Below are 11,807 nucleotides of genomic sequence, written 5' to 3' on the forward strand. Positions count from 1 at the left end.
ATTTAAAACTCTGGGGCAGTGGCTCTCCACCTTTTCAAACAACTGTACGCCTTTCAAGAATCTGATTTGTCTTGTGTACCCCCAAGTTTCACCTCCCTTAAAAGTTCCTTGCTTACAAAATCAGACATAGAAATAAAAAAGAGGCACAGCACACTATTACTGAAAATTTGCTTATTTTTTCATTGTTACCATATAATTATAAAATAAATCAATTGGAATATAGATATCAGACTTACATTTCAGTGTATAGTATATAGAGTAGTATAAACAAGTCATTGTCTTTATGAAATTTTAGTTTGTACTGACTTTGCTAGAGCTTTTTATATAGCCTGTTGTAAAACTAGGCAAATATCTAGATGAGTTGATGTATCCCCGGAACACCTCTGCGGACCTCCAGGTGTACATGTACCACTGGTTGACAACCACTGCTCTGGGGTACCACACTGTATAATTTGAAGCATGAATGAAGGGATATTTGAGGGACGATGGAGGCATTCCAAAGAATTTTTCTTGAGCATTTGGGAAAATCCCATCATCCACAAAAGGACTTCACACAGTGTTATCTGTTTGAAAGTGGTACTGCTTTGGGGTCTGGTGTCGAGGCCCTGGTAGTGAAGGGCATATTAAATCAGATCCTTCCACATAGCCAAATAATATTAGCACCAGAAGAACTGAGAGTGTCTTGAGGGGCACACACTGACTTTTAAACAAACATCCCAGCCAATCTGAAGAGGAATTTAGTATGGTAAAATACTACTCATGTCTCACCCTACATAGCTCTTGTAATATGGGACACTGGGAAAGAAGAAGGTGTGATAGCAATAGATACATGTCCTCATTACAGCTCTGGTGGCTAGCCCACCACATGCACTGCGTCAGCCAAAAGAACTGTCATCCTGCTGCCTTCTTCACTTCCTGAGTGTGTGCATGGTGAGTCAAAGAAGCTATTTCCGTCCATGTGTTTAATCTTGAAGATTCACCTTAAGGCCAAAAAGACATACAAGAAGAGGTGCTAACCTCAAATTCCACCTACAAAGGTGTTTTGCAAATCCAGAGTTTCTCTGCCTAATACTAAGTGCCCTGGATAAAGCAACAGCACATTTTGCCAGGGTTGGTGGGTAAGATGAACAGATGAAGAAACACACCCACCCACACAATCTTTCAGCAAGAAGATTTACTTAGAAAACTTTATCAGGTTTTTCCTACCACCTCACCCCTTTAGTACACGGGCTTAACAGTCCATAAGTCACTATTTGTGACTGTTCACAATGAACTACTTTAGGTAAAATTTTCTTTTGACCTAATTATCATTTCCTTTCACTACCCTTGTTTAAAATTAGATCAAGACAGCACGTAGCCCAAACTAGTCTGCAAACAGATATAGTATTCCTGTAATAGATGCACATAAGGTGGCACATGCCACCAGGCTCAGCTATAGAGCAGAGATCTCCTGCAGGAGGCATTTGGTTGCCTTTTCCCAAATCATAGTCCACACCCTATTCTAGAGCTAGCAGGTCTGCATAGGAGAAGTAGCTGTTGCTGACCCCTATCCTTCTCTGAAGATAGCAAGTTCATACTGGGAAACATACTAGCAACCCTCTTCTACCCATCTATAGCTAGGAATATTATACCATGCTCATCCTCATGATATCTTGAGTACCTGACAAATTCTAAAAGCAAACACAAGCAATTCCTCATTCCCTCTCTACCCTACCCAAAGAAACACATTTTTTGTTTTTCTATTTTTTGTTGTGGGAAGGCTGAGTTGAAGACAGAAATGGTTTGGTATTTCTACCCAAAGTAGGGAGATTCATGGTGATTCTTCAGAGCTGCTGTTCATAGGATTCTCTAGTGATTCGGAATAAAATATTTTCCAGCATCACGAAAGCCATATTTATCCTTATATAGAAATTATACATTATTTGCATTAGCAAATAAAGTGACACACTATCACCAAATATGTTAGACACAGTCCTCACCCCACTTGCAATTACTGAACACAAGCAAAACAAAGATGCTAACCTAGCTGTATTCTCAGCTTCTCCCTGAGCAGGCTATTCTTCAGGAGCCTGGCCCAAGGTCCTCTGCTCTCCTGTCTTTCTGAAGAGTTAACCCACTGCAGAGTTAACCCAGACTCTTAGTCAGGTGTTGCTGTAACTCTCCCCTACATCCATACACAAAATCCTCTCAAATACAGTGGTGCTTTGAACTCAGGTTAGCTGACCCAACCTGGGGAAGAGGGGGGAAGGGGCGTTAGAGCCCTCATTCTGCTTTCACCCATGCTTTGCGGTGAGGATTCAGGTTAAATCATTCAAATGCTGGGAGGCTCCCAGCCACAATGCCCACATGCCCAGGACAGACAAGTTCTCCCACAAATCAGTGGGAAAGGATCAGAGCACCTCCGCTTCTTGCGGCACAAAGTACCATGGATGTGCCCCTGGGAGTCTTAGTGACACACAGATGAGTGCAGCACCAGTAAGGACACAGTAACGTGGGTATGGCTTTACAGGATAGCTGCTCAGACCCAGGCCCCAATCACCTGAGTAAACTCTGCAGAGAAAACATACCCTGACAGAAGACCAGCCAACCAGCTGCTTATATTCCCAAATAGGTTACCGAGACAACAAAGTCAGTCAGAAACACAGCAGTTTTCCCTCAGTCCAGCACGGTTCTGGAGGTGGGGTGGGGGAAGAGGTGATAGTTCTCCCATAAGCCCATAGGACTGGCTAGGGATCAGATTAAAATGGCCACACCAGTCTATATAGATCCCATGGGGGCAGTACTTGGCTTCATTGCTGGTGGTGTAGACACATCTCTGCACTGTTTAATGGGCTGATGAGATTTCTCTCCAGAAATCAAGATAAAGTGCTTTTGGCCTAAGACTGTTCCCCAAATGAGCCTGGAAAGGCCAATAGACCCCCTTAGATGACTGACTCGAGTCTTGCCTTTCAGTTATAATGCACCCAAAGGGCATAAAATTTTATTCTCCTTTTTTCCTCATATTAAACTTAGAGACAACCATCACCATCCTCATCGGGGCAGTTTCCAAAACTTCTGAAATAATTGGTTGATCCTCTTAAGATATGTCTCCACTGCAATTAAAAACCTGCAGCTGGACTGTGCCTGCTGACTCACGGGGCTCAGGCTCATGGGCTGTTTACTGTGGTATAGACATTAGGGCTTGGGCTGGAGCCCAGGATCTAGGACCCTGGGGCAAAGTGGGGGAACAGACAAAAAAAGTCACCACCCTCACTCACCAGGTGGCGCTCCGAGTCTTCGGCGGCAGCGGGTCCTTCGCTTGCTCCGTGTCTTCGGCAGCACTGAAGGACCTGCTGCCAAAGTGCCCCCGAAAGACCCAGAGCGAGTGAAGGGCCCGCCACCGAAGACCCGGACTGCCGCCGGATGAATAAAAATTAAAAAGGCGCATCTAGCCAGGGAAAGGATTCTCGGCCAGGGCTCGTGGGGCCCCGGTGGGGCCCAGGGCCAATTGCCCCACTTGCCCTTCCCCCCTCCCCTGGGCAGCCCTGCATGGTTGAATACTTGCAGCATAGACATACACTTAGAGATGTGTGAAAGTTCAGCTGGGGGGAGAGAGGAAATCATGTGAACATTTTCTCTAGAATCCATGCACAAGGTTCACAGCCAGAGTCTTCCTCGTGTTCTGGGTTCAAACACAACAAATACAAGCAAAAATTCCATCAAACTATGAGTTCTCTTTTAAATGCTGCAAAACCTACATGGTCTCATTTCAAATCCACGTCAGCCCAAATTTACTCAAAGTTCAGACCTGGGCTGTTTATATTGAACCAACAGTGGCTGAATTTTGATTGTGTGACAGATCCTAGAAACCAGTCAGGTTTGCACAGTTTGGTACTGATTTACAAACATGTCCTACTGTTCTACTTACTATCATTTAGCAGCTGTAGTTTGTCCCCACAGAAATTCTTGGCCTGATGCTGCAATCCTTATGCAAGCAAACAAGCCAGTCTCCAGCTCCCTTTACCTGGGGACTGCCTGAAAGAAAGTGAAGAATGAAACCAAAGAAAACCCATAAAAATAAAAGTAACTAAAAGTGCACTGTCAATAACAATACATGTAGCTGAAAGAACACCTTCTGCTGTGCAAGCTGCAATACACCCTTTACTAGTTACAGGGATAACAAAATTGCTTAATTCAGTGTTTCTCTCAGTTAAGGAAGAAGAATGGAAATTATTTTTAAAAACCACACATTGAATTCAGAGTAACAACTGAATGATAGGTGCAATATTTGGCCTTAATGGAAAACACTCACCTACTTATGTATCTTAAAATGCTAAAACCTACATTTGCACATAAATCTGAAAATTTCAGTTGAAATTCAGTCAAAAACAAATGTGCGTAGACTGGCTAGCTTGATATTTTGAGGCTCACTTAGCTACTTTATATAAGGCGACAAAGAGTCCTGTGGCACCTTATAGACTAACAGAAGTATTGTAGCATAAGCTTTCATGGGTGAATACCCACTTCATCATGTCACATGTGGCTGACGAAGTGGGTATTCACCCACGAAAGTTTATGCTCCAATACTTCTATTAGTCTAAAAGGTGCCACAGGACTCTGTCGCTTTTTACAGATCCAGACTAACACGGCTACTGCTCTGATACTTTGTACAAAGCCTCAGATGAAACTTGTTAAAGTGCAACGTATGATTATTTCCACACCTCTATATGTACCTTAGGCAAAACATCTTGTGAATCTAACGATGTCTGAACTTGGAATTGGGGTGTGATTCCCAGCTTGCATAAACATAATCACACTAGCTCTCATCCAAGGCAGCACGCTACAAATAACAGCGCAGCCACAGTTGCACAAGCAGCAGCAGCCCAGTTTCCGTCCTGAGTATGCTCTATGCCACTACTCATCACTGCCTCGCCACTGCAGCTACACTACTCTTTTTAGTGTACTAGCTAAACAAGAACTAGTGACAGCATGTCTGCATGAGCTGGGAATCTCTCACACACACACACACAAAAACCCCTGAGTTCTAGGTGTAGATGTAGTCTAAAGTACTATGCACAACCAGACTTATCAGGGTATGTCTGCCCAGGGAACGGAAAGCGAAAACAGCAGGTGGTTGTGAGATGGACATTTAGAAAAAGGGAGGAGATGAGCCATTTAAGTATATCACCCAGAGACATAAAAGTAGCTTCCCCATGAGTAAAAGCATGTGAATTTCTTTGGGTCTAAAAAACCTAGGGAAGAGGCAGTTGAATCCCCATGACCAGTAGTTTGAACCCTAGTTGCCTGGCAACTGCCTTTGTGTGGGCCCATACAATCTTCTAAGGCACTAGAGCTACTGGGCCCTTGGTTTAAGTGTAGGTTTAAAAGTCCAGTCGGTTGCACAGCAGGGCTAAGGCAAGCTCCCTGCCTGCCTTGGCTCCGCACTGCTCCCAGAAGCAGCGGCATGTTTCTCTAGCTCCTAGGCACAGGGGTAGGCAGGGAGGCTCCACATGCTGCCCCCGCAGCTCCCATTGGTCAGGAACCGTAGTCAATGAGAGCTGTGGGGGCAGCGGCTGTAGGTGCGGAGCCCCCTGGCTGCCCCTGTGCCTAGTGGCCGCAGGGACATACCGGCCACTTCTGGAAGCCACCTGAAGTGAGCGCCGCCTGGAGCCTGCACACCTAACCCCCTCCTGCATGCCAACCCCCTGAGCCTCCTGCCAAACTCCCTCCCAGAGCCCACACCCCCCAGCCCCTCCCACATGCTAATCCCTTGTCCCATCCCCCTCCTGTACCCCAAATCCCTCATCCCTGGCCCCACACCCCCAGCCAAAGCCCTCACCCCCCCCACACACAAACCTCAACCCAGAGCCCCTTCCCACACCCTGAACCCTTCATTTCTGGCCCCATGCCGAGACCACACCCCCTCCCACACTCCATCCCCCCCCAGCCCAGTGAAAATGAGCGAGTGAGGGAGGGTGGGGCAGGGAGAGCAACTGAGGGAGTGGGGATGGAGTGAGTGGGGTGGCAGGGCCTCAGAGAAGGGGCAGGACAAGGGCAGGGGAAGGGGTGGGACAAAGGTGTTCAGTTTTGTGCGATTAGAAAGTTGGCAGCCCTATTTAAGTGAGGGATTGGTGGCAGGGCATTCTTTATAGGGGTGGCTTTTGGCTTTGGAATTCTGTCCTTCAACACTTGGCCACTCAGACCCCACATTTATTAATCCTTGAGGGCACACCAGTACTACTTTCTTTTCCCCGAGGTCTTCAGTAAGAGAAGGGGGCTTGAAGGATGTGGGTGGTTAGGTGGGGGGTTCTTGCTACTTTATTTATTGGGGGGGGGGGAATGTTGTTTCAGTGTGGATTGTTTTAAGTGGCCAATTCATTTGCATTTTGTGATACTGTAAAGGCCAGGAATCTCCAGTTTGGCAAGTGCACTTTGTGCTGTGCCTTTGGAGAATTCCCCCTGCCTAGGGGAAGTCTCTGCCAGCATAAAGTTCTGCTCTGGATCCCTCGACCTTGGAGTAAGGATCTGGAGAGGGGAAAGGGGACAGAGAAGTGAGAGCAAGGAGTATGGCTGAGGGAGGCTCCACTCTGCCCAGTTCTCCCCTGACACATCAATAGCATCAGCTGAAGCTAACCCTCTGTTTTAATTTACACTGGTCCTGTGTGGCTGAGAATCAAGGAGCTGTGACAAGTTTCCTTAACAGTCCCCCGTCCCCCACCCCCATCACTGCACCCGAGCAGAGCTTGGACAATGAAGCCCCAATAAAACCAATGGATAAATTCTTGTATGCTTTACCGCTGAACAGAAAGAGGGGCACACAATTCAGATGGGAAAACAAGCAGCACATCACCCGAATGGCAGCCTTCTAGGCCAAAATGAGTAATTGATTTCGCTTCATTTTGATTTGGCCTGGTAGATGTGCAAGAGCTGTCCACTATATTAACTGATCACTATGTGTTCTGCTGGGAACGCTGTTAGTGGTTCTAGAAGCAGATTTCCCACATGTAAAAGTTCAGTTTGATTAATTACATACAAGCAACATTTTCCTATTCCACTCAATTAACCCCTGTAATGTATTGATTTTTTTCCTTGCCCTTTGCTTTCTCTGATCCTTTGATGCATAACAAACATAATTAACAACCCTTCCTAGGTTCAGATTTCATTTTATATATGCACCATTGCACCCAAACCAAGTAGTCAGTTGCTCCGTTAATGCCATAGTCTACAACTACACCTGCTTCTGTTACCGCCTTACTTCCATTACTCAATTCACTAGCTGCTACTGCTCACCAGACTCCTTAGAAAACCTGAGGCAAAATTCAGCAGCAAGACTCCTGGCGAAGTACATTTTGTTGTGAGTAAGTAGATTACAAAATGGATGTTGTTGGGTAAATCAGTATAATTCATCAATGAGTGTTTCAACCTGGCACAATGGGGTCCTGGTTCATGACTGGTGCCTTTAGGCACCACGATAATACAAATAAAATAATAATTCAGTAGGGATCTGAAATAAGTGCAATTTACCCAGAAAGGGGGCTAGCAGGAAAAAGTAGCTAACAGAAGGATGTAAAACAAATCCTACTTTTCTCTTAGTCTATGTACATAGGGCTGACTTCTACACTGACAAATGGTGCATACAATGGCTGGCCCAGACCACCTTTCCTCTGAAGATCAGAGGCATTCTTTCAGGGCCTCTTCCTCCTGGGACAACCTGCAAAGCCAGTAGATCTATGTTAGCAGCAAAGAATCCTGTGGCACCTTATAGACTAACAGATGTTTTGCAGCATGAGCTTTCGTGGGTGAATACCCACTTCTTCGGATGCAAGCAGTGAAGTGGGTATTCACCCACGAAAGCTCATGCTGCAAAACATCTGTTAGTCTATAAGGTGCCACAGGATTCTTTGCTGCTTCTACAGAACCAGACTAACACGGCTACCCCTCTGATACTAGATCTATGTTAAAGATTCTCCTAGAATGGATAGAATGGGATTATGTGCCTTACCATTTCCTATGCCACCATTCCTGTCCCCTGCTGCTGAGGCATGGCGGTGGACAATGGGCGCAATTCATAGCTGTTGTAAAAGACATGCGAGGTCTTAGGCAGCTGGGATTGAATTTAAAACAGCTACCCCCTCCCCCCAGACACATTCTCCTGGGCTGTGCAAGCACAACTTTGAAGTTGAAGGTCTTAGCATTTACGGAGCCACCCTGCAAAAAAGAAGCCTGACCTCCCCTACCTCCAGTTTGCACACTTGGCAGACAATGATGGATTAAGACTAAAACCTGCAAGGGGGCAGGTAGAACAGCTGCTCGGGAATGATCACGGACAGCAATACCAATGGCCAAAGGCAGAAACTGCTCCAGAGAAACAAAGCTCCTGCAGCCAGGTAACTGAAGTTCCCTGTAGCTACTCCGGTGGGTGGAGCAAGTTTGCCCCTGTGAGGCTCTCCAAATGATTTACAAATGTTAATTCATAAAGATTCAAAGCACCCAAGTGTGCCAGGCCTCTGTGCTAACCCCTGCATGACACTGCTTCCCATAACTAACATCACAGCTGCTCAACAGTATGAATGATTAGCCAATCAATCCATTCACAGGTAGCATAATGTTTTGCTATGAATCTATCCTTTTCACTGCAACAGATGAATACTGCAGCATGATATAATAGGCTAAACTCATAGCTGGTGTAAACAAGTGCAACTCCCATGGAAGACTCTGGGCCAAACTGAGACATAGTCTATCTATTGCCTTAAGGTACATGTGACATAGGGTTCAAGTTGGCCAGATAATGGTGAAGTAGCGTAACTTGCAATGATTGGGCATTCAGTGGACATGTAAAAGTAAAGTACTATACATGAGAGGATAGAATAATGTGTAGGCTGTATATCATGCTGACAAATATTGTCTCATTGTTCATTTGTACTCCCCATCTGTCTGAATCAATCTGTTGTTTCTTTATGCTTACATTGTAAACTCCATGAGGCATAGACAATCTTTTTGTTCTGTGTTCGTACAGCACCTAGCAAAACAAGGTCCTGGTCCATACGTAGGGTGGTTCAGTCCTATAGTAATAGGAATAATAGATTATAACAAAACAACAACAACTAGCAGGAAGGCAAAAGACAAAATATATGAAACCAGAATAAAAATGTAGGTAACCGAAAATAAATATGTACCACATTTTCCAATTATTACATTAGAGGATGCTGTTTTTGCAGTATCAAAGACCATGGGTTAGATTCTGATCTCAGTTAAATTAGTGCCAATCTGAAGTAGCTTCACTGAAATGAATGGAGATATTCTGCATTTACGTTAGTACATCTCAACTGAGATGAGCATCTGGTCCTTGGGCCAGATCCTCAGATGGTACAGCTCAGCATATCTCCAGTGACTTTAGTGGAGTTACACCAACTTACCAGCTGATGATCTAGCCCTTTATCTACCCCTCAGTTTAAAGTTTTTACTGAACAAATTACAAGAAAATTGAAGGTCCCAAACTGGGCTTACATCAACATCAAGCTGGACTTATTCCACAGACATAAACCCCAGAAAATCATGACACCTTTAATGATTTTGTCCAGCTTCTTGAATAGAATTAAAAGGTTAACTCTAAGTAGTAAGAGCACATGTGCACCTTAGAGACACTTCACCAGGAACCCTTCCAAAGACTTGTAGAACAGCGGATAAATGTGCATGATTGCTGTGTTGTGCATTTATGGGCTTTCTGCTAAGATTAGACCAGATGGCTCATCTCTCAAACCCTCACTAATTGGCTCTTATAAATATTCCAGTGTTGCACAGATAAATGTATTTTTAAAATTGTAAATATTAATGATAGTTACAATTGTGAATGAGTTTGAAACATTTGGCATGCAGCCTATTTCCTCTGAATCAGCCAACAATCTACATAATGTAATTCTTCCTCCAGACTTGTAAAAATATTTGTTGACTATCCACAAAAATCAAGAATTTAATATTTTCTGATCAGCATGCTATAGTTGAAAAATTAAAGAGTATTGAAATTCCTAAGTTATCTAAATAATTCTCCATACAATTATTTTATTACACAAATGTAGTAAAAAGAAATTACATTTTCAAATGTTCATTTAAAAATGGCTTAATTTTTTTAAATGACCATTTTAATCAAGTAACTATTTTCTTTAAAAGAGACAGCCCAATACTGACTATAGTCATTTGTTTCCATTGACGGTTTAAAGATTGGTGGTTAAGGTCTAGAGTTCTCACTTCTGCAAATAACTTTTTATTTAGAAAAGGGGGAAGACCTTTCACAAACAATACAAATACAGGTACAGATCCTGCATTGCACCCTTCTGAGATGCTTGACACAGCTGGCAGGAGCTGGGGAAGGGGATATGTGTAAAGGTGGCATTAAGCCACCTTCACACTTCCCCAACCCTAGTTTTACAGTTTTCTGGCTGCTGGGCCAGACCCCAGTGTAAAGTAGAGCAACCTCAGGACTGCTCTTTGTCTTGCTGCCTACATTCCCAAGGAATCATTGTGGCAACTAGGAATTGCTGAGGTGTGTGGATGCTCCAGTCACCTCTGTACAACAGTGTGTAGGATTGGGGGTTATGCATGAGCTGTTAAGGCAGACCTAGGTCACCAAAGGATTCCCCTGTGCAGGCAAAGTCCTTAACAGATCAATTAAAATTATGTAAAGGCTGCAGTTACTGCATTTATGAGAGCAAAGAGACTAAGTGTAGTTAACCACTGCAGTATGCAGCTTGTACGTTCTACACCTGCGGAAGGGCTACCCATCATCTGAGAACTCAAGGATCAAGTAGCTGTGCCTTTTATGGAAATAATGTATTTGTTTTAAGAAATACTTTATTCCTGAACTACTTTCTGCCCTTAGAAATGTAACTTTCAATTTGCTTTGACATTTTCATTCTGTGGCAGCTCCTTATATCATGACTGTCTCCCAGACAAGCTTCCCTTTTCTCACCCAACCCAACTGCTGGCTGTGTCTCAGCTGCTTTCTCTAGTGCATGTACAATTCTTTTTCAATGCTGGAGCTGCCTCTGCTGGGCAGCCTTGATACAGTCATTTTATATCCTTTGTAAATTGAAATACGCTCTAAATACTTCCAGTATCCACCAATCTTTACTCTAAATCTTCCATTACAAAAAATGAGGACATTCAGAGAGCACAGTTGTGAGGTTTCAGGCTCAACCCTGGCGTGCTTTCTTATGGGTTAATTAGAATGTGAAAGATGCCAGTTCTCTCAAGACAGTGAATTACTTCTAACCCTTGAGGAGAATCTTAAATAGTTGATTGATGGGATAAAACCTGTGCAGCAACAGCATTGGTTTATTTTTTGGAAATATTAAATACTGTAGAGACCGAAGCAGTGGACGAATTTGACTGGAATTATCTTTGGGTTTCATTTAACTACAAATCCCTTCGTTCTCATTTTAACCTCTCTGCAAATGCTAAGAAATGGAAAAACTGAGGAGAACTTCTGAAAAAAAAAAAAAAAGTATGGCTACGTTCACAAGTCCCACACCTGTCCAACATGAGAACTGCAGGTGGCCAGTCTGTCTCACGTTGGGCACCCAACAAATTGAAGCACTCAGATAGCTGGCCACTTTTAAAAATGTGGTCGGTCTAGACACACAGACGGTGATCAGTGGGGATGGGAAAATCTTGGGGAGCGTAAGGTACAGTGAACTAAAAGGGGTATGGAAGGGAATACAGCTCCCTTTCTATTAAGAACAAAAAGGGTTTCTTGGTTTAGCAATACAGAGCTATTCTACACAGCTCTCCCTTCTCCCAGGTTGCAGCACTGAGAACGGAATCTCCTGGAT

Source organism: Mauremys reevesii, linkage group 9, assembly GCF_016161935.1.
Source record: "Mauremys reevesii isolate NIE-2019 linkage group 9, ASM1616193v1, whole genome shotgun sequence".
Classification (NCBI taxonomy): domain Eukaryota; kingdom Metazoa; phylum Chordata; order Testudines; family Geoemydidae; genus Mauremys; species Mauremys reevesii.